The 24,364-nt window shown below is 38.9% G+C and overlaps 1 protein-coding gene across 2 annotated transcripts in view; it reads left to right on the top strand.

Annotated features, from left to right (window-relative positions):
• Positions 1-494: 494 nt before the first annotated feature.
• LOC575064 (leupaxin) overlaps positions 495-24,364 on the top strand; it is a 50,611-nt gene continuing 26,741 nt past the window's right edge. Inside the window, exons 1-2 of one of the 2 annotated variants that reach the window (XM_030972249.1) lie at positions 495-725; positions 21,518-21,687. The gene's annotated coding sequence lies outside the window, so the exon portion shown is untranslated. Of the gene's footprint in view, positions 726-10,945; positions 11,053-21,517; positions 21,688-24,364 lie in introns of those variants that run through there. The other variant, XM_030972254.1, reaches the window with a different exon arrangement.

Below are 24,364 nucleotides of genomic sequence, written 5' to 3'. Positions count from 1 at the left end.
TCACTGTGGAGAAATCTAGACATAAAAGAGGAGGCGCGATAGCTCAGTCAGTGGAGCAGTGGTCTCGTGATCCGGTGACCCGGGTTCAAAACCAAGTTGATGCGCTAGTGCCCTTAGTAAGACATTAATCCTCATTACCAAGTCCCTCGGAGAGGACCTAAAGCTGTCAGCCGTCTGGTTGCTTACTAACAAGCATTTATGCTTTCTTTGATAGCAGTCAGGTAAAATAACCACCACAAATGTATGCTAATGCAAGCTCTTTTTGAAGGAATCTTCTCTTCTAGTTAGATTGATCTCTTGGCATACCGGTGTGTATTCACTTTTAGACCCTGTGTGTGTCTAATAAGTTCAAGGTGATTCACCCAAATATTCAGTCACAGTATAGTGGCCGGTTTGTTGCTGCTTGGTCTACTTCTCAATTAGTGACCGAGGCGAGAGTGCATTCAGCCAATGGTGAACCACCAGGATAATCAACAGCGCCATCTGTTGGTGAAGCCTGACCAGTGCTGCCTTACTTTCTCTCACATTTGGCATTATCAACATACCATAGCCATGCATCATTGGATGGCCTACCAATGCTCTATATCCACCATCCTACCACCAGTACAAGATACACGACACACTGAGCTGTGAAGGTCATTGGGTCTCAATGCATTGCACATGTAGTTCTTCTCTCTGCTCTAGTTTCTCATTTCACGTCGCCTTCGAACGCTGCTAAAATCCTGGTATGTTTCTTGTCATTTCCTTGTTTATGATTATGATTGGTATATAATCTTGAGCGATTGTTTTGAGGATTGAATGTGAGTATTCTGTCAAATTGCATGCATGGTTGGTTTTACCTGTCAATGTAATATCAGATTCAGTGATTCAGTAAATATGGACATGGTTGCTAGTGACTGTTTATTTGTTTGTATCAAAACATACATACTGTACACCCCCTGTACATGTACGTGTACATGTTATGGATACTGAATGTAATTTTATCGGCTGGGAACTGTAGTGCTTCATAGGCTACATGTTTATGTTGTTGGCTAATACATTGTATTGTAGGATTTAGAATTTGACGCTCATTCCAGAATATATTTTACATTTTTTCATGGTTTATTTTGTCTCATTAATTTTACTAGTTATTGATGTTAAATAATAGCTGGCAATTGTGCAGCGATTTGCCGAGAAACCTGTGACTTGTTGTAAGAAAGTGTATATTGTAATGTCTTCGTTTTTAGGAAAAATACTAAAGTACACTAGCGTGGATTCATTCCTTGAATGCACTAAGCAGTAGGGGCGCTGGTCCAAGAATGAGGATCGTCCTCATAAACAAGGATATCCTCATAAACGAGGACAAAATGCGTCCTCAAAAATAAGGGTTGTCTGCATTTTTGAGGACGTTTTTTTTCATCGGCGCTCTGGGGGTTTCATGTTACAGAACGGCCTGCTGGCGATGCCAAAAATGGATTCCCCGGGGGAAAATAACCCTAGTTCACCGTCTACTTTTATGGGTTGTCCGTCTTCCCAAGGATTTATTGCTTATAATGTGAAAGTCTCTGTACAATGTCAATGTAAAATGCATCAAAAAAATCATTGCAGAATCCATTTTTTGCATCGCCAATGCACCGATCAAAAATATGAAACGTCTGCAAAACGTCTGCATTTTTGCAGACGGTCCTTATTTTTGAGGACGCATCGGTCCGTGTTTACGAAGACGATCCTCGTTTATGAAGACGATCCTTATTCTCGGACCAGCGCCCCTACTGCTAAGTGAGTGCTACGGTTGCTGGCGCTAAAGCCGGGTAATGAAATCCAAACTCCTTTGGAAGCATATAGAGACATTATATCTTAATAATGTGATAATGTGCTATACAAGAACAGTATTTTATCATTAGAAGAATTATTATTATTCAGTCTACAGATGCTCTCCTCTGCCATTTGCTTGCATTAAAAAATATATGCAAAATATTATTGACAAAACTGTTAAGAGCAATGAATCATTGATAGTTTTTTGCGGAAATCAATCACTGTAAGCTGGGATTTCTCATATATTCTTGCGATGAGGGATGCTTTTTTCCCAGAAATTTACATATTCAAATAGAATTCTGAACACAAATATTTTCTATAATATTGGGGGTCATTATTCTGAAATTCAAATTTTATAAGAGTTTGACTTTGACACTTCCAAATACATTATGTCTATGCACATGTACCTGTAAACTTGTACAGTACATGTATTTGGTAAGTTTATCTGAAGATTATTCTGATGGTTAACTACAATGAACAATGTACTCTAATTTCAAAGGTTAGTCATGCTCCACTCAGAATGATGTGTAGTGTGTACCTAATTTGAGTAATTTCAGTTTCAGAATTATGAATCCAATTTTTTGTTTATAATTATGAATTCTGCTGAACTGTAATTAAAGAGTGTGTGGATGCGTAGACTACATGAACTGTTGCTGTCATTGGTGTTATAAGCATCTCATGTTTATTTAGAGAGTGGAATGCCAAACAGCTTGGTGTCTGACCTTACAAGACCTCTCTATGAATGAGGTCAAGATCTATGAATGGTGAAGTTGTGACCAAAATCCTTTAGACCATCAGCTTTTGTCATTTTTTGCCATTGAATTTCTGTTGTTTTCTTGCCTGTTTATGTTATCATATTTTGCTGTGGCTGTAATCATCAGTTAAAGAGCTACCCGCACTTCAAACACATGCTTACGCTGCAGCTCTTCTGCATTTACTCTCTCGGACCATTCCCAACATTTGTTTCATAGATCATTGTGATTTGAAAAAATATTACCACAATGTACAAAATGTTCATATTGTTGTATGTAGTTTATACTACAAAAAATGCAGAAATCAATAATCAATCAAATCAAATTAAATCAATCAAATTGCCTCTCTTAACCCTGGGTATCAGATTATTAGTTGCCTAGTCCCAAATCACAATCACTATATTTTTTTGTACACATATCGTCGCTGTTTTCACGAAGTGACGGTTGTGAAAATAATTGCATTCACTTTGCGTGACGATTTTCCTCGCTACCGTCACTTTGTGAAAATAGGGACGATATACATGTATGTCCCTATAAAACAAAATTTGTGTAGTGAATGGCATTTGTCCAACAATAATATGAAAATGTCTGGCTAAGCAGACTAGGATGGATGAAGGATGGACTTGAGGTATCATTAGCATATCATGTTTATTTAGAGAGTGGAATGCCAAACAGCTTGGTGTCTGACCTTACATGACCTCACATGACCTCGGTATGAATGAGGTCAAGATCTGAGAATGACTGAAGTTGTGACCAAACCCCCATCTCAATGATAGTCTACACCAAAAGCTAAACAGACCCATCCTTGTTTTTTGTTGTTGCTGAAGTGTTATGAAGAATGTGTTTCGATCCAAACTACTTGTACTTGTATATTTTTTGTCAGACAAATTTAAAATCTTTTCAGCTATTTTTCATTTTATCCATTGAATGGCAGTTTGGCACTCACACGTACACATACAGGCGTACATACCAGGAAATATTTTGGGTCTGTTTAGGGGGGTGGGGGGGGGGGGGTATTTGAGAAACTCAAGCTCAGATTGCATGTAAATAGTTATTATGATGTCTATTTTGAAAGACTATTCCAGTCTGTCTGGTCCTTTGGTTAACCTGCCAGCCCCAGGAAATATGGCATTCTTCACATTTTTGAAATTGACAGCAAACCATTTATTGCCTGCAGTGAATGATAACTCATTTGATAAGAAAAATAACATATAGCAGTTTGTAATAGGAAAAGGTACCGTTTATAGTCCCAGATCTGAGAAAATGTACTGTTAATACTTGTCTGACAAGATAAAACTGCTTCCTTTAAAATTTCAGCAAAATGTAGGTAAAGAGGCTTCCTGGAAAATGCAAAATGAAAAAGGGTATGCCACACATGTACATAGAATTATGCTACTTTATTAGTACAGGACTACATTTGTAGGTTTTAACTGCGACTACAGTACATGTGCATGCATGTACATGTACACTTGAAGGCAAACATGTACGTGTACATACAGTGGGGGAAATGAATTTGTATGAAATCACACAACTCCTGAATTCTGATATTAAAACATTTGTAAAACTTATTGAATAGCCCAGACTCCAGAATGTACTTTATGATTGCCAAAGGTGTAAAATGTGAGCTGAATTCCTGTCTGTGTCACTATGTAGCTTGCTTTTATAAATGCCGAACAAAAGAAAGATTAGCCAGGTGCTTTCTCAAGTTCAAAGCACTTTCTGCCTCAGATCACACTTTATTGATTTTCATGCCTTTCATATCCTGGTATCAAGTATAAAAGGTCAGCTCATTGTATGCATGTATTTGATCTACTTCAAAAGTATTACACAGTGGCGGATCCAGGGGGGGGGTTGGGGGGGTTGCAACCCCCCCCTTGGGCGGCCCCCCAAAAAAAAAAAAAAAAAAAAAAGGAAAAAAAAAGAAAAAAAGAAAGAAAAAAAGAAAGAAAAAAGAACGCACGCTGGAGAGAAACCCTTTCAAGTGCAAATATTGTGAGAAGATATTCAACTCATCAGGTAACTTAACCAAACACATGATAACTCTGGATATAACTGTGTATTTAACTGTTACTTGATTTAAAAAGACGTTATCATGCACTGCTTTTTATGGTCTCCATTGTGTTAATAGATGCCAGGAAAACATCACTTACGGGGTTCAAATAAACACCCCAAAAAAAATAGGCTCGCCGCTTCGCGGCTCGTGGACGATGCTCTGCATCGTCATTATTTTGGTCAACCCCCCCCTTAGCAAAAAGCTAGATCCGCCCCTGTTACATTGTCTGTTGAGAGCCAGAAGGGTGTTAACTCTTACCTGTACATGTACTTTAACATAGAGTTAACGCCCCTCTGGCTCCAAACAGGTGTATTGTACATTGTTTGCCCTTCACACCTGTAAAGTATGGTGGCAACTCTAGCCAAGAATATATTGAAAGACTAGCTATTCAACTGTTAACTGTACAATGTACAAGGTATTTTATGCCTCATAGCCTCTTGTAGTTTTTGTTTGTTTTGTTTATGGTACATGTAGCAGGAGGGGGGGGGGGGGGGTGGTGAAAAACGGGTGACTCACAAATGTCAAGTTCATTATGTTCATGCCCGAGATGAAAAGAATCCTGGCAATAACAGGTGCATTCGTGTTATAATGAGCAGTCGTCCAGAAAAGGCACGTATTAGCAGATATGAGATTCATGTATTGGCTACAGTGTATTGTTGCACATGTAGATGACAATTACACATTTTAATCACTCATCTTCCTCATTCATTACCTACCAGCCATAACTCCCACGTGTTTGTTATTTGGTATTTCAATCAGCATACATATATGTGCACACCATCTGAATCTCAGCTCATACAGAAGGCTGAATCGAGGTGGGGCATGTTAAACTCCAGTCACACCGATGAGACCCGTTAAAAGAGTGAAAAGAGATCGAACAAACATTATATCAACATCAATTGCTATAAGACTTTGTAAAGTTATTGGACTGTTTAAAGTTAGTCAGGTGGTATTGGTGTGACTTTGGTATTATTAGCTCAACAGATTTTCTTCTCTGAACTTGAACTTCTTTTGACATTTTAATGTTTGCTTTAGTTTTCACTGATAGTATGTAGAACTATAATAATGTTTACTTGATATGAGTGATTGCTGTACATGTACATTGTAGTAACTCCAGATGCTCAAGCTGTTTTCTGCGCGCCAGGGATGGAATGAAGATGTGATCAGGCAGGGAAGGGGAGGAAGTAGATGTGTACATAATGGAGGTCAATAATGTCATTCACAACATGGCATTGATCGATTGAATGCCAATGGATGAATGAGATAAAATGTTTTCTTTTAACCCTTTCATTCCTTAGCTGACAAATTTTTCTGCTTTGACAAAAAATGGTGACACAGACAGGGATATTGCTGTTCCATTTAGGATAGAAGAGGGATGAATTGAATCATAATTACTTCTCGAGCTAGCCCCCCTCCCCTGAACTGACCTGTTCGGTATTTAAAACCCTGAGCCATCTAGACACAGAGTTTGGTCAACTTGACTGGGTTAGCCAAACTATCCCAATCAATGGCACCAGGTATACCATTCTTCGACCCAGATCCCTTGTTAGATGCAGCCTCACACCCCTCTCCTATTTGATAGAGTTGTCTGATTCTGCCAAGCGAGAGTAAACCGAGGTTCCCCTCATTGATGGAGTTCATCTTTACTAATGAGATGACATTCTGGAAATGAGATTTTCAGCTTGGATAGAGACGGTACATGGCACAGTTTGTAGTGATCATGACAGAGAGCTGTGTGTCGGATGAACATTTGTGTTGTCAGTAGATGACAGTAAGGGTACGTTTATGCTCAGTTTTGGAGGCAGAATGAGCGATTTGAAACGCTCATCGTAATCGCAGTTCCACGGTGTACTGTTTATGCTCACTTAATTCTCTGGCTCCTCCAGGCAATTCTGGCTGGGTGGCCTTGCAGCTGGATTCGCAAACCTGCACTGTGCATGCTACGTAGACCCACAAGAGGTCAGTGCGTTGACCCCATTTAAACGCGTTTACAAATGATTGTGCGTTTATGCTTCCCCAGAATCGCCGATCGTAAACGCACCTTTTTGTGAGTTTACGATCGGCGATTACAATCGCCATTTTTTGGTGATTCTACAAAAATGAAAGGACGCAACCGTGTTTTGAACTAAACGCGTAATAGATGCCTCATTCTGGCCAAAAAAAGCTGAGCATAAACATACCCTAAGTCAGGAAGGCCTACAGAGTACAGACATAGTGTTATGTCTAATGTGGTGAGAAATCTTATTAGGAGGCATTTCATATTGAGCTTGCTGGACTGCCCCCAATGGCAGTATAGGTGCTTTCACACTTTCCCCAAAAGAAAAATTGTTCTTGTGATGACTGGTTTGGAAGAAGTGAACAGAAACTATGAATAGCAAATCAGTTCCTGAAAGGGAATCTACAGATTATACACAACTAGAAGATAGTCGTTTTTTCTTGAAATGCATATTTTCTAGTATTTTATGCACAAAGCTCAAGATGATTTATTGGGGGCATTCATGGGGGCATTCATAGGGGTATGGGCACATTTTTGTAGAATTTAAACTTTCTACTATCTAAATTTTGTAAGCAAACAACCCTCCCCCCCAAAAAAACTATAATTTATCATGCTAAAAATTGTATTTTTCATTCTAAATATGAAAAATTACATGTTTGGGGGTATCGGTGGTATTACTTGGCAATTTCTACATCTATCTTCTTGGGAAGATGTGGATGGTGTAAAAACATCCTTGGAAAGCATTTCATATCCAGACTGCCCCCATACTTTAGCATACTGATTGGACTTCCGAAGGGCATTTTTTGCATTCAGGTCAACCAGTATGTATCAGTTTCCAGCTTGTTCGGGCTTTAATACATGTATATTAAGCTACATTTACAGTACCAGTAGGCTAGGCCAATGGGTTTGAAAATGTTTGATGTACAAATTGCAAAACCTGTCAGTAAATGTCGGTCTTTAAAATTTGGCCATACCTGCATACCCATGGAGACCAAGGTGTACCTGGGGAATGTTATTATCTAAAAGTGATCCATCATTTTGAAGTGATACAGATGAGAAGGACTTGGACATGAATTCATCTTGTCTAGACCCTTCTTCATGCTCTATCTCCTCCTAAGAGCCCATCCCCTTTTCTTCTTCCCAAGCTGTAATGAAGTTTCCAATCAGTGGGCAGCTGTGATCATTTTACTCACTGTAGTTAAAGGTAAAGACCAGTATTGGAAACGCCCCAATTTCAAAAAATGAAATGGAAGCTCTCATTACCAATCATGTGGAAGAATATGTTATGACTAATACATGATGATACAAAATTTGCCGGGAAACCGCCTACTAATTAATATATTTGGTAAATTTGTTTCTCTCATGGTCTGTGAGAGATATAGGGTAGTCCCATATACATCTTTCTGTGTATAGTGCTTGTAACTTTACGAAGAATGGGCCAAATTTCTTATCATTTTGATGATTCCAGAACCTTGCAGATGCTAGATGCTAGATGATCAACCTTTTCTGATCGATTCCACAACGTTTCTTTCACAATCGCATGACCATAACTGGTCTTTACCTTTAAGACTAATCATCAAGGAGCTTCTTGATTTGATTTTGTAAAATACATGTAATGTAAGTTACCAAGATGATGTCGAGAATGCTGGGAATTTTCCTGTCCTCGGACCCTTGTCACCCATTACCTTATTATTCCTTGCTTTCTGTCTTCTCAAAATTTGCAAGGGTATATCATTTATTGACATCTTGTAAATTTGAGTAAAGTGATAAAGTGGAGTCAATAATTGAACCAGTTGCATCCGAACCAGTTCATTCTTCACTCTTCCACATGTTCACATTTCTCTTCTCAATTCTTTCTTTCTTTCTTTCCTTCCTTTCTTTCTTTCTTTCTTTCTTTCTTTCTTTCTTTCCTTCTTTCTTTCTTTCTTTCTTTCTTTCTTTCTTTCTTTCGTTCTTTCTTATATTTTCTATCATATTCTCTCCCTTCTTTCCTTCATTTTCATCTCCCTCTCAGTCTCACTGTCTTTTTATCTTTCTTCTCTGTTCTTCAAGACTTCTTTTCATTCTATTCTCTCTTCATTTACATTTACATGTATTTGTCAACCTTCACTCCAAAATGGATATGACAATGAACGTGACATGTACCGGTTCCCCCACCCCTCTACCTCCCCTTCCTTCCCCCTCCTCTTCTCTCCCTCTCCTCCTCCCCCTCCCCCTCTCCTACTCCCATGCCCTCCCCTCCCCACCCCCTTATCCATACCTTCCTTCCTACCCCTCCCCCTCCCCCGGTCCCTCCCCTATCCTACCCTCCAATTCTCCTACCTTCCGACTCTCATCCCATCTCCTCTTCCCACCCTTCTCCTCCCACCCTCCCTCTCCCCTCCCACCATCCCTCTCCCCTCCCATCCTCCCCTCCCCTCCCCTCCCCTCCCCTCCCCTCCCCTCCCCTCCCCTCCCTCCCCTCCCCTCCCCTCCCTTCCCCCTTTATACCTGGTGAAACCATTACACTCCCCCTCATGATACACATAGACATGAGAACAGATGTGTTCCTCCACACACCAGGGACCATAGGCAGGGTGCACCCATGTGATGCTGATGAGGATGCGGGGCAGCGGGGCAGGGAGCATGCTCATATAAGGGCAAAGGCCTCGTCACATGTGATGCCCTCACACTCACTCACTCCTCTCCTCTCCTCTCCTCTCCTCTCCTCTCCTCCTCGCCTGCTAGCTCCATCTCATGAGTTATACTCACGTCGGAGGTCGCTAGCAGATGCTGCGTGCGGTAACCAAGTCATCCCAAACTCACAGCTCTGTCTGTGTGCGTTTCACAGTCGCGGAACATTGTTGGCACTTTACATGCTGTGTCTTGTTGCAAGGATATATCAATATCTCAGTTTGGAATATATTTGCTCTAAATGAAGGCATCTTCTTACTTGGTGGGGTAAGGATCATTTGTAAAAACTGTATGTGCACTGTAATGGCCCTGATGGGTACTGTATGATGTTGATAGGGATGTTGTACTTCAGTGATGTAGTCTATTTGTGTATATTGTAGTAGTGTTTGTTTACAAACATACAACTACACATTCATGCACAGGGTATACAGAGACGCCAAGTTCAAAGATGGGCAATGCGTGACATTTTCATGATTCGGCGCTCAAGCGCGTGTGCGAGGGTATAACACACGTATAAGGTATAGCGGTTTTTCAAAATCTAGCGCGCGCGTCGTGCGTAAGAGCATTTTCAGATCCTCGAAATGCGTGATGTCACGGCTTATGCGTGATAATTGGTAGCTCTGGGTATACCGGTATGTATCTTTCTCAATACAGTGCTGATATGTAGGCCTACATGTATGCACTTGCTCTACAGTTACCTGCAGTATTACTGAGATACCAGTTGCTACAGATTGTATACACTACAACATTTTATGCCTCGTCCGAGTGTGCACTACCTTTCGGCAAATCACTGCGTTTTCTTCCTTCAAGTATTCGTACAAAAGTATCACATTCTAATACCAGCAAATGGGGCTTAACCTTTCCCTGCAACAAAACACCCGCAGATGATTGATTCTTGAACACACTTTCATGTTCTTATACTGGTTGTGGGTGGGTGACATGTAACAAGCTCACGGAATGGTTTACATTTGATCTACCGTAGGCCCTTGTTTTTCTAAGGGTGCGTTTAAGCTTAAATTTTAAAGGCAGAATGAGCGATTTGTAACGCTCATCGTAAACGCTCATCGTAATCGCAGTTCCATGGTGTACTGTTTATGCTCACTTCTCTGGCTCCTCCAGGCAATTCTCCCTGGGTGGCCTTAATTGGCCTTGCAGCTGGATTCGCAAACATGCACTGTGCATGCTACGTAGACCCACTAGAGGTCAGTGCGTTGACCCCATTTCAGTGCGTTTACAAATTGTAAACCCATCTTGTTGTGAGTTTACGATCAGCGATCGTGATCGCCGTTTTTCTGTGATTCTACAAAAGTGAGAAAGGACGCAACCGTGTTTTAAACTAAACGCGTAACAGATGCTTGATTCTGGCCAGAAAAAGTTAAGCATAAACACGCCCTTTGAGAATCAAAAACATTCTTCAGGGCTGGTGGTGTTATGATGGCAGGATATCCTTGATAAGGTTTCTTTCGCTGGACGGTACAGCGTCAATAATATCCACTGTCTTGTTCGTGGGAGGCTTCTATTTGCTCAATTTTGTCGGTGGGCGTGAAATTAAACACGTAGATATTTCATCTTCTTCTGCTGAGGCAGTTTCTGTCTGAGCTGTGTACACGTACTACTGTATAGGCCTGTAGTACTGAGCGTAATTGTTCATTTAAGAATCGCTTCATGTATCGATGTGATAAGATTGACATTTTTAGCTGTGATTTAGATGATACATACAGTACATGTAGAAATTTGATTTGCTTGATTGCAAGTTTTGCAACCTGCAGGCGTTGATTTATACTGTGAGTATATTTAGTACTGGTAGAATACATTTTACTTCTTCTTATCTTTTTTTTTCCATTTTGAATTCTATACAGTTCATTCTTACAGTGTAATTTTATCTTTGTTATTTGTACAATGTATAGTTTTCCATTTGGTTTCAATGAAACAATGAGTACATGTAAATCAAAATGATTACAAGTACATGAACATGAATTTTGCAGTACAGAATAAAGTATATAAATTATCATACAGGTGTGTTGACTAGAAATGAACACCACTTTTAATCTAATCCAACTATTAAAAAGTTCAATAAATAAACTGACTAGTCACTTAAGTGATTATGAAAAAGAAAGCAAATGGCTCTTGAAATTGTCTTGTCATGATGAATGAGACACCATAGAATTCATTTATATGTGTTTGTTTTCATTCTCCACTATGAGGCTTTGTTAAGGCCTAACCCGTATTGACAGTTCTACTTTCAGGAGTTCTTATGTATACTGCCTTTGATCAAACTGAGTCATTATTGACATTTCTAGTGATTTACATGTACATAGACAGTCATTGCCATATTTGAAAACAACTTACAATGAAATGTTCATGTACACATTTAGATCTGAATACATGATCAGAAAGTTTGGTATGATGTACATGTATGTTACAGGTATGTACAGTTCATACATAAATTGTTACAGTCATACCGCATTGTATTAAAAGTGACACAAAAACCGTTCAATATTGACTTGTCTCAGACCTACATGTACATGTACATGTAAATGTATATAGGCCTATACTGTAATATGGGAGCTAAATGAACATGGTTACACATGTACATGTACATGTATGTAGGTTTGGTTTATTATTTCTTATTTGTGCATACATGTACAGTAGCATCAAATTATGGAAACAAAAAGCTTCGTGATTGATGGTAATGTTAACCAGACAGTCAAGAGTATAACTGTGAACTGGCACAGTTTAGCATAAACATTCCATACCGGTATAGAAGCTGAAAAATTTGGTGAATAAGAAATCAGTTTTTATCTTTCTGATTCTCAGTGTCAGGGGGAAAAAAAAAAATCAAATTCTGTGAACATCTCAATATTCATCACGAATAACAAAATAAAAAGGGTCTACTTCATACCTTGGAAAGCAAATGAAAATGTTTTTAAAAATTTGCTTTCTGTTTTTGTTCCTTGGATTGCATCACAACAGTACAAACAAACGGAGTGTAGATGCACTACTGGTATAAGGTCAAATGTATGGTGGCCCTGAAGGGACATCGCGAATAGACTAAATCGTGAAAAATATGCGATAAAATTCACGATATCGTCAATTTTATCGCATATTTTTCACGAAGAAATTCACGAAATTGATGATATCGTGAACTTTATCGTGAACTTTTCACGATGAAATTGACGATATCGTGAATTTTATCGCGAAAAGTTCACGATATAAAGTTCACGATATCGTCAATTTTATCGTGTACTCTATCGTGTACTCTATCGTGTACTCTCCTGACGGGCGCTTCGTAAACAAAACCAGCCCTAGCTGGGGGAGACAGAGAGAAGGAAAAAAGGGAAAGGGAAAGAGAAGATAAAAGGAAAGAAAGAATAATAAGAAGAAAAGAGGGAAACGGGGGGGGGGGGGGGGGGGGGGGGCGAAGGGCTCTTGCCTCCTCCTCACTCCCCCCCCCCCCCCCGCCAAAAAATAAATAAGGAGAGAGAGAAGGGAAAGGGAAAGGGAAAGAAAATATAAAAGGAAAGAAAGAAGAGGAAGAAGGAAAGAGGGAAACGGGGGAAGGGCGAAATTAGGCTCTTACCTCCCCCTCCCCCCTCCCGCCATAAAGGGAAAGAGAAGGGAGAGGGAAAGAAAATATAAAAGGAAAGAAAGAAGAGGAAAAAGAATAAGAAAAGAGGGAAACAGGGGCGAAGGGCTCTTGCCTCCTTTCTTTTCTTTCTTTTCCTTTTTCCTATTCTCCCTCTTTTTCGTTTTTCTCTTTCTTTCTTCTCTTTCCCTTTCCTTCTCTCTCTCTTATTTATTTTTTGGCGGGGGGCGGGGGGACGAGGCAAAAGCCCTTTGCCCCCGTTTCCCTCTTTTCTTCTTCTTCCTCTTCTTTCTTTCCTTTTATCTTCTCTTTCCCTTTCCCTTTCCCTTCTCTCTCTCTCTCTGATTTATTTTTTGGCGGGGGGGGGGGGGGGGGAGGGGGGGGCAAGAGTCCTTCGCCCTTCCCCCGTTTTCCTCTTTTCTTCTTCTTCCTCTTCTTTCTTTCCTTTTATCTTCTCTTTCCCTTTCCCTTTCCCTTCTCTCTCTCTCTCTCTGATTTAGTTTTTGGCGGGGAGGGGGGGGGGGGGGGGAGTGAGGAGGAGGCAAGAGCCCTTCCCCCCCCCCCCCCCCCCCCCCCCCCCCCCCCCCCCCCCCCCCCCCCCCCCCCCCCCCCCCCCCCCCCCCCCCCCCCCCCCCCCCCCGTTTCCCTCTTTTCTTCTTATTATTCTTTCTTTCCTTTTATCTTCTCTTTCCCTTTCCCTTTTTTCCTTCTCTCTGTCTCCCCCAGCTAGGGCTGGTTTTGTTTACGAAGCGCCCGTCAGGAGAGTACACGATAGAGTACACGATAGAGTACACGATAAAATTGACGATATCGTGAACTTTATATCGTGAACTTTTCGCGATAAAATTCACGATATCGTCAATTTCATCGTGAAAAGTTCACGATAAAGTTCACGATATCGTCAATTTCGTGAATTTCTTCGTGAAAAATATGCGATAAAATTGACGATATCGTGAATTTTATCGCATATTTTTCACGATTTAGTCTATTCGCGATGTCCCTTCAGGGCCACCATACAAATGGGATGGTCGAGACTCGAGATGTGAATGTGTAATCATTTACTTTCGATATTGACGGCTGAATAGGTGGAAAGGAATTTAGGTCAGCACATCTGCTTGTATCAGCTGTACTCTGATATCATTGTACTGCTGTCTTCAGAAGAAAAAAACCTTCAGAATCAAGTGTTGTTGTTTGACATCTCATGTTCCTAAGTAACAAGTTGGACGTTGTCATAACAATGGGTTACTGTTGAGTATTTGTTTTGAATATTAAATTCTTGTGGTTGGCAAACATTGCACATTTGTACATCCTCTGTATTTTATCATTGCATCACTTTGGTTTGAAAGAGTGATGTGAATATTGCACCCCTCCCTCTAACGATAATGATGCATACAACGTGTAGTACTAGTAGGACTTGATTTATTTCTTTCATACTGTTATCATTTTATCAATCTTTGATTTCAAGATTTCAATTTACTTTTCTACCCACCCAAAGATTTAAAATTGTATTTATCTATCATCATACTTTGGTATCGGTTTTAACTTTTTAAGGATGAGTTTTTACTGGATACTCAAGGATTGTGATATTTAATTGTGTTATACAATGTTTGATACAGCTTACAAGAATGACAGGGTCAAACATTTTTTTTTCTTATGGGGGAGGGTGAGGGGTCATAAGGAGCAAACCTACATGTAAGTAAGGTAAATGGATGCAGGTTCTTCATGTTTGACATCTGCTTAATTGATCGGTGATGCTCCCTCCACCTGGTAGCAATGACCGCATCATCTCCATTCTCCATTACCATGGTATTGATAACCTATCCCTTCAGGTATGAGTAACTCCTTGGTATGAGTAAGTGATTTCTTCTACTCAAGTCAGTAGTCAGTGTGTGATGGACAGCACTCTGACATTTATCTTAGACATTGATATGACCCTATTATGATAGCATCCAAGGCCTGTCAATGAGATGCTCACCCTATTAAAGTGAAGCCTAATTAATAATTCCATTCTTATAGTGTTATTACGTATCATTTATGAAAAGAAAATTACCTGTGACTGTACAGATACATACTAGCATCAGAATGAAGCCTATATACGACAGTAAAATAACAGACAAACTCAACATTTCAATTGACAGGCAGTGGAAATTCTCATTCAATATTAGTTTTCATTTGGTTTTATTTTCATGACTCTGATGATTAAGTAGAATCTAATGGCGTATTTATGATCTTTGCAAATTAATTGTACAGTCTTTATTTTCACTACCTGCACTGCAGTGTACATTAGGTGAGTTTCATGAAATACTCAAGTTGTCATTTTCTGGTTCAACCATTAATTTCTATAAGCTTTGATTGATAAAAATACCATCAGGGAGGGGGCTCAAAAACATTGCATCAAATGGAGATGTATAGTCTTTACATTGTAAGCCTACATCTTCCTCAAAACCCTACAAATCCATCTACATGTACCTCTGTGTTTCCCTACTGGTAAATGAAACAGATGAGATGGTAATGCTCAAGGGTATTAGTCACTCCCCTCATCACTACTCTGTCTCATCACTCGATCTACTCATGCGTCCCTGACGATCAAACAACCTCCAAGCTAAACTCATTAAACATCAACATACATGCACTCAGAGATAGCTATTCATTGTCAAGGTTAATCAACTTCATGCAGTAATGAAATCATATCATCATTGCTCAGATGTGTGTCTCTCTTTAGATCTCCTCTAATTTTCCATTACCGGGTACATTGTTAATAGCACAGGGTTCTCCATCAATGTACTGTACAGTAGGTCTTTTTAATACCATAGTAACCCCAAAAGGAGATGAAAAAGGAATTTACTCCTGCTCTTAAATAGTTGACTTGATTGTTTGTCCCCCAAATTAATGTAACATATAAATGCAACATAATTAATGTTTTCATTTAGGCCTATCCTTCCTATATATTTTGCTACTTGATAATCTTAAATGTTTAAGCCTAATACTGCTTTCAAACTGGCTTCTATCGGAGTCACACCGATGAAAATACCGATTGAATTTTCCTTATGTAAACAAAGGTAAAACCGCCATTTTCCCCCTGTCGCTTTCTAACTGCCGGTGAAATTCACTCACTTTGGCGAGCCCATGCCGGAAGTGAAGAATTATTACGTAATTATTAAGCCCGCTCCCCATCTAGCTGGCATGCAGCATGTTCAACAAAAAGTCAACAAACACAGCTGGTTACGATAAAGCGTGCGTACATTGCGAAATTAGACCATTTTAATCAAACCGATAGAATGAGAATTTCTCCTGCTCTTGAGCGGGAGAATTTAATCGCCTATTTTTCTTCTTTTGATCGGCTATTTAATCGCCTTTTTCTCCTCTGTAGCATTCATACTGGCCGTTTCATGATGAAAATCAGGCCAGTTAGAAAGGGGTATAAGTGTAGTACATGTAAATAGGGGAAATAGCAACCGTTGCATAAAAGATAGGCCGGTAAAAAATGACAAGTACACTGTACGTAAATAGTCAATGTGTTTATACAGCAGGGATGCCAGTTTTCAGGCAATAGCCTGAATTCAGGCCCTGGGGAGTTATTTTCAGACCATAGTTTAGGTTTTTTTGTGTACAAAATAGCTCATTTTAGCTGATTTTCAGGCCCTCTGATCAGTTCTAACTGGCATCCCTGGTACATGTAGATTTGTGTCATTTTTTCAACCTCTATAAAGCATTCATGGAGGAATAGTAATATTTCTTAGTTGCCTGACCCCTCGACCCCATCACTATTCTCCAAAGGGTTCTCGTAATGCCTCACCTGGTGATGTGTAAACAGCATCTGTAATACCCTATCTATTAGATGGTATCAAAGCACAGAGGATCCATGTATTAGTCATCCCATCACCAAGTATCTAATGGACGAGGGCTTAAAGGTACAATGTCCCATTTGCAGGCCAATAAATGAAAAAGTTAAATTCCAACTGCATTTGAAAGATAATACTTATTTAGAACTTCCATAAAAAAGGTGGGGCTTAAAAATGTCCAAGTGGGAAAATAATGACTATTAGTTGTCAAATCGACTTTAGGGCTATAGAGCCCAAAAGTAATAGTCCTTATTTTCAGATAATTGTACCGAATGGTCATACGTTTTATGCTGCGCAAAGATTCAATCAGTTTAATCTTGGCCATCACAAGAAGTGGGTTATTGATGGAGACAAATGCTTATGTACCCTTTACAACTCTTTTCATGTACATGTATGTTATTACCAAAGCCAATCAGTCACTCAATAGTGTCTGACAGTGAAGTCTAGCAAGTAAACAGGTTTCCTTGCATAATTTGAATATGAGGACACTGCTAACGTTTAAATTTCACAGATAGGACATACATGACATATTCATAATTCCTGCAAAGTTCTACAGAATTTGAGGTTGGCTGCAAAAGGGACATACATGTAGCACCTTTAAGGCCCCTTCACATACGTCCTGATAAACCGAGGCGTTTTTGTTTATAAAGGTCTTGGGCGTAACATGTTCATATTTCTTTCCTTCCTTTTTTCTTTCTCTCTTTCTTATTTTTCTTTCATTTTTTCTCCCTTCCTTCCTTTATTTTAATCTCTCTCTCATTTTCATTCTCTTTATCTTTCTTTTCTTCCTTTTCTTCCTGTTCGTACCAGGAAAATTATTCCCTGGTTCTTGTCCTCAGAAACTTGTTTCATCCGCTCATTCCATTCAATTACAAGTAAAAAAAGAGATAAAAACACCTAAATCGCCATGTTTTTTTCCTGAATCATATGTGAATAAGCCAAGATGTATTCTGAAAAGACTGATAACATCATCCTCATACAGTATGTACACTAGAGCCAAAGCACACATAGATCAGAAGCCCTCCCTCAACGACCACTTAGTCTAATCTAGTTAGTATACAGTAATGAATCTCAGTAATGAATGGGGGATTCCATCGCCCATTAACATTGAACCTTAGAGAGCTTCATAGCTTGTGACCGTGACATTTTGTAGTGAACAGCCGGGAAGGATTTGCTTGAGTGCAATATTGGCTCGCACCTTGGTAATCTGGGCGAAAGCTTCAAATTTTTCATTGCAAAAATTGTTTTCTTATGAATATTTTTCAGTGTTACCCATTTAGTATTAATGCAGAGAGACTTTTATAGAGGGGTTAGTATTACCGGTAATGCAGAGTTATTTTGAGAGGTTGGAAACTAGCAAAAGTACAGGCACTGCTGAACAGGGTTCTTTACTTTTTAATAAAAAGCGGTTAATTTTTGCTAACCTCTTCTAACTGGTATTTTAATATCTTTGTAAAAGGATGGCCGAATTAGGAAACAGATTTGGTTTCTTTGAAAACAGTTTTGTTTTTTCAAAGTGAAATGTATCCCTGCCAAACTAGATGTAATCTTTAAATTGTGATACATGTACATGTCATATACATTGTATCATGGATGTAATATTCATTATGATTTGTAATGTGAATTTTTTTTAAATACAAGTATCTTGACATAAAAACATAACAAAAATCTTTAGGCTAAATTTCTGTCACAGCTCAGCACAAGCTCAATTTGTCTTCATTCCACACTGGTGTTACTATGCCTGTCATCCGGTTAAAGTGTTTCTATTTTTGGTACGAGGTAGTCTGAGACATCACTCTATCCCTCATCTCCCATCGTCCATCTCAGCTCAGCCCAGTGATCCCCATGCAAGCATGGAACGCATCTTCTTGATCGTCATGGTAATAGATGCAAGCAGCTAGGATGCATGTATTAGTCACTCCTCTCCTCTCCTTGAAGGAGGAAGATGACGGCAGTGTGTCATTCGTCATCGTTATCGACCTCCTCAGTCCTGCCAAGGTCTCTCTCTCTGAATCATTCCAATCATCGGGCTTTCAAGACTCATCAGCAAAATGATTTCTTCTTATATTTAGTCTTGGCTGGAAATAGATGTTAGTCTTTCTCTGAAACAAGGATTATCCTCATCAGTTCATGTGTCATCTCACTAATATGTGCAGGTTTACATTGTAGGTCTGCAAGTTTGATGGCCTTAAAGGTAAAGACCAGTTATGGTCATGCGATTGCATTGTGAAAGAAACGTTGTGGAATCGATCAGAAAAAGGTTGATCATCTAGCATCTAGCATCTGCAAGGTTCTGGAATCATCAAAATGATAAGAAATTTGGCCCATTCTTTGTAAAGTCACAAGCACTATACACAGAAAGATGTATATGGGACTACCCTATATCTCTCACAGACCATGAGAGAAACAAATTTACCAAATATATGAATTAGTAGGTGGTTTCCCGGCAAATTTTTTTATCATCATGTAATAGTCAAAACATATTCTTTCACATGATTGGTAATGAGAGCTTCCATTTCATTTTTTGAAATTGGGGCGTTTCCAATACTGGTCTTTACCTTTAATAAAAAGCCTAATCCCACTACAAAATTATTATCTACAACCATCACTACATTTTTTGTTCAGAGCCAGAAGGGCATTTACTCTGTGTTGAAGTATATGGTTTACGCCCTTCTGGCTAAAACAGACACTGTTTGTAAACTACCCGTAAATGTACAATGTACAGGTAGGCTTACACATTTAAGCCCTCTCTATTGTGTACATGTATGTCCATGGCTTTGCTAATGACTTCCAGGATGTAATTTAGAATCTCTGCACACCATTCATCCATTAAATTGTTCTTAAATTCTGATCTGTTCATTAGCCTTCATACTTCTTGATCTGATACAAGTAGGGGCCTGTTAATACTGTCTGATGGCAGAATATAATAATGAACAATGATCTCATCTAGAATTTGCCATTTTAAGTCTAAACTGCCATAACAGTGCATCCTGACCCAATGTACAGTACATGTAGACCATAATTAATTGCCAGTTTGATTGATTCATTTCCTAATGAAATATTTATTGCCCATCAAGCTGCTGAAGTAGATTCAAGATCAATTTCACTTCTCATGTGGCTGCATTTGTAAACGATGAAAAATGTGTACATGTATTTGGTGTATAATTGAAAAACATGAACATATATACATGTAGATGGTTGTGAAATATCCATGTACCTCTAGTCCTCTACAAGACAAGTAAAGAGAGAAAAAGATAAGAAGAGGAATAGATTAAAGGTAATACAAAGTTTTGGGAAATTTGAAAATTGGGTGGATAGTGAATCTTTACAATTTTGATATATTTGGATTTTGGATGCCCCTGTGGATGTATTATAAGCACTAAAAAAATTAGCCCATAAAACACCTCTGTTTTCGAGAAAAATTGAATATAAAAATTTACCGGTGCTCCCGGTAAATTTTGATTAATTTCAAATAGCGCCTATGGCCGTACAATGGTAGCTGCGACCATGAAAATCTCAGAATATGTAGTTGGGATATATAATTTCCAAACGGGAATAGCTAATCGGTCGATTTTAGTGAAGAAACATTGTTTCATAGCTAAATTAATATCTTGACCTTGAGAGGGAGCTATACAACATAAATAGTTTATTATTTATAATTTCATAACTTTAGACTCGATTTCAACCGCGACAACGATCAATGTATATTGTAGGAACGCATATGCTTCCAATGTGTTAATTTGAACCAAATTCATGACCCCATACCAAAACTTTGTAATACCTTTAAGGGAGAAGGCATCGATGTCGATTAGAAGCTAATGTGATTTTTGTAAAGGAATGATAAAACATGGAATTTCGTGTCAGTTTCTACACTTTCTATTTCTGTGTAAGAGGAGATCATCATAACAAACAATGACATTTGAACAATGCAAACATTATGGTCAAATGTCATAATAACCAGCAACCCAGATGCTATAAACATATTAATGTGCATCAACAGAACCTCCTGGATGTGAAGAGGAATAAATTTAGGGAGAAGGCAAGGGTGTCAATGAGAAGCTGATGTGATGAAGGAGTGATAAAACATTCATATTTTTTTGTTAGCTTCTATATTTTCTATTTCTGTGAAAGGGGAGAGGATAGAAATAAACAATGGCATTTGAACAATGCAAACATAATGATCAAATATCATAATAACCAGCGAACCAGATACAATAAACATAATAATGTACATCAACATAGAAAGATCATGTACATGTCATATGAGAGGGATTCCTACACACATACTGGTACAGTGTACTGTACATGTACAGTACATGTATGCATAATTTATGATGGGGAAAAAAGGAGGAAATACTTATGTGTACATATGTACAAACTGAGTGTGCTATTAGTTTTTGTAACTTACATTTATATGCCTGGCATGATTGTTCGAGTGTCATTTATCGTTCTTGTATGACAAATGCATTCTTGAAAGTATGTGTGGAACAGTGCCATATCTCGTTTCATTCACGGAATCATATTGGACGTGAAATGTACATGATGGTACAATGTTTGTGAGTAAAAGTAGGGGTTCACATGAATTGTTACTTTCCACAAGGTTTTCCGTGTTTGGTGACAGTTTTAATCTACATCAAATTGATGGTTACACATATTAAGAATTATTTGCATTTTATTTCCTAATACTAAATGGCTCATATTTTATGTATTACTGTATGTCTTTTTTCAATGACATGTAAATCTACACTGTAGTACTGAAAAATGTATTTATCCTTCCAGTAATTAAAAATTGTATTTCCTTTATCATTTGTTCCTTCACAGATGCATTACTAGCAGACCTTGACAATACCAGAATACAGTTGAAGGAGAACCGAGACAGAAACATCCAAGATTCGCCTTACTCCTACCCTCGAGGGGCGTTATCTCCGCAGACACCGGTATCACCCATCTACTCTGAGATAGCCAACGGATTCTCACCGTCACCTAGTCCAGTAAGTTACTAGGATACTTTTATCAAGTTTGAAACTTTAATAGCCTTTTCAGACCATTTAAAATTCAAAGGAAACTCGTATAAAGAAACATCATACAGAGATTCATTGTATAATAATAATAATAATATTCTGTGTTTATATAGCGCTTACATAAACGATGTCTTAAAGTAGTTTACAGATATATTATTACCCCGGTCATCGAATTCAAGGTCGCCCGTACACAATGTGTGCACATTCTCCACTCCCTGGGGTCTATTCCAGCCAGGCGCCATTTAACAGACACTCACAATGCTGAGCATACTACACTACATTAACGTTCGCATCCTACTAAGTACCTTTTTAGCACCTGGGTGGAGAGTGGCAAATGTAGATTACGTCTTGCCAAAGGAAGGTAGTGTCGGGCTCAGATTTCATAGTCAAAAGGGTGTACAGACTGGACAACCACATCGTTTATTAAGAAATTTAGTGTAAAGATACTACCATAATTTTCTTGAAGAGGTCAGCTTACATGATAGCGGGCCAATCACCCGTGCGTGGTCATGATCAGAGTAGACCCACCAAGTTTTACAGTTTCATAAGATATAAGGTCCAGAGCGGCACCCTGATCCTTTATTGGGTTTTTGTTCAAAACGATGCTCAAACATGTATTTTTTTATACACTATTTTTTTTTTACGCCGTTTTTTTATACGACATTCGGACTAGAAAATTTGAATTACTTGTGGTATAGCGATAGTTATACGAATCTGATAGAACTATATGACGAATTTCAGAAGTCTGAATGTAGAGTAAACCTTGAAGTTTTAATGATGATCCGCTAACGATGATGAGGGTGCACAAGGAACTGAAACAACCATTATTTGAAGTTTAAAACTACAAGCAAAAGAAGCCGTCATAACTCCAAGCCGGTCAAACCAGCATCTGTATGGTACAAATACATGATCATTATAGCTTCTAGTGAGAACCCCCGTCCCCCGGCTCCATGTCAATTTTAATGAAGATACCATTTTTTTAAAGTTCATCCTAAAAGTATCGGCAAACCTCCTATAAAGCAGCAAAGTATATCAAAAGGAAAGATACAACCGTTGTTTCTGGCGTCACCATGTAATCAAAATTCATCAGCTATCTCGTGTCACCCCGTCTTATAAACAAGTCTTCCACCCGGTATGCCTTCCTTCCTCTATCACTTTGTCTGTAAACAGCTCATTACTGTCTGGGCCTGTCCTCATCAGCTCGAGATTGCCAAATATCCCGCTATTTGAACTATCCTGATCACAAATTATCCAGTTAATGTGCGTCTTCATCAGCCCGAAGTTGCAATGAGCGGGATATTTGGTCAAGATAATCATCGTAAGATATCTTGGGATAGTTTGTAAAATATCTCGCTATTTGGCACTATGCGCGAACGCTGAGCAAAATATCTCAAGCTCAAGTTTCAAGGTCGAGTCTCGAGCTGATGAAGAAGCGATTTGTAACTTTGGGATTATTTCCCAAATCAGAAATAGTGTGCTATTTGGCAATCTCGAGCTGATGAAGACAGCCTTTTTTTTGTCTGTAAAGAGCTCATTACTGTCTGAGACAGATATGTAGGGTTGGGATCATCTCAGATCCTGCTTCCATTGCCGCATACCAAGGAGATCTCATTGGGATGCAGTCCAGAGGATCAAAAAGGAATAAAATGTACTTCGTCACGTATGATCTCATGTCATCAGAACTGTAAAAAATGTCAAATTGTCTTACTTCTACATCTGCTTTCTGTAAAAGAAGAGTGGTAGAAAGATGATGGCTGCGTATGCTTGCCCCTCATTAAATAGAAAATCATTTATCAGTTACTTCATGCCCTTTCCTGATGCAGTAGCCATAACAACAGTACATGTACGTATACACTTGTATGTACTGTACAGGTAGAAAAATGTACATTTATTTTACCGCACCCCCCCCCCCCCCCCCCCCCCCACCACCACCAACAGTGATTTTTGTTGTTGTTGCAAGATTGATTTCAAGTTGATGCATTTGAGAAACATAAATCCACATTTGTAAATATTCTATGAACCCCCAATAGTGACTGGTTTATATGTTAGCCATGAACCGATGTGTTAATCCAAATTGCAGAGATTATGATAGGTTTAGAGATATTCTCAGGAAGGTTAGAATATGAAACTTGATTGGAATTCCTCAGAATTCACCCCCTGGTAACACCACAAGCTGTCCATATTCATAATAATAAGTGAACTATAAAAGATCAGAGGTAAAGAGTTGATGTAATGAGTGCTGTACTGTGTGACGTTCATCGTCACCCGAAATGAACGCCAGCATGAAGCTTCTGAAGTTTTGATTAATAATGAGAGCTCAAAAATGTGTTTTGCTCCCGGTCTTGCCTGAGGTAGCTCTTAATATAGAAAGGGCAAGCTGTTTGGTGTCAATTGCTTGCTCATATCATAACAATCAGTCTGGCATTCATCAGCAAAATATGATAGAGACAAGCCTGATGTTTGGGTTTATTTCACTTTCAGGTTCATTGTTCACTCTCTTTTCATGTATTTCTGCTCTTGAAGATTGAGAAGCCCAAAAATGAAAGTGTCTTTGAAAGAAATCAAAGTTTGTCATTGTATCAAATTTTGAATTTGAAGAGAGGATAGAATTGAAACATTTGATATTGTTTTGACAGTAACTCCAAAT

This window comes from Strongylocentrotus purpuratus, unplaced genomic scaffold (assembly GCF_000002235.5).
Source record: "Strongylocentrotus purpuratus isolate Spur 01 unplaced genomic scaffold, Spur_5.0 spur5_contig_862, whole genome shotgun sequence".
NCBI lineage: Eukaryota > Metazoa > Echinodermata > Echinoidea > Camarodonta > Strongylocentrotidae > Strongylocentrotus > Strongylocentrotus purpuratus.
Note: the sequence above shows the minus strand (reverse complement) of the source record. Positions and strands in the feature narration are given on the sequence as shown.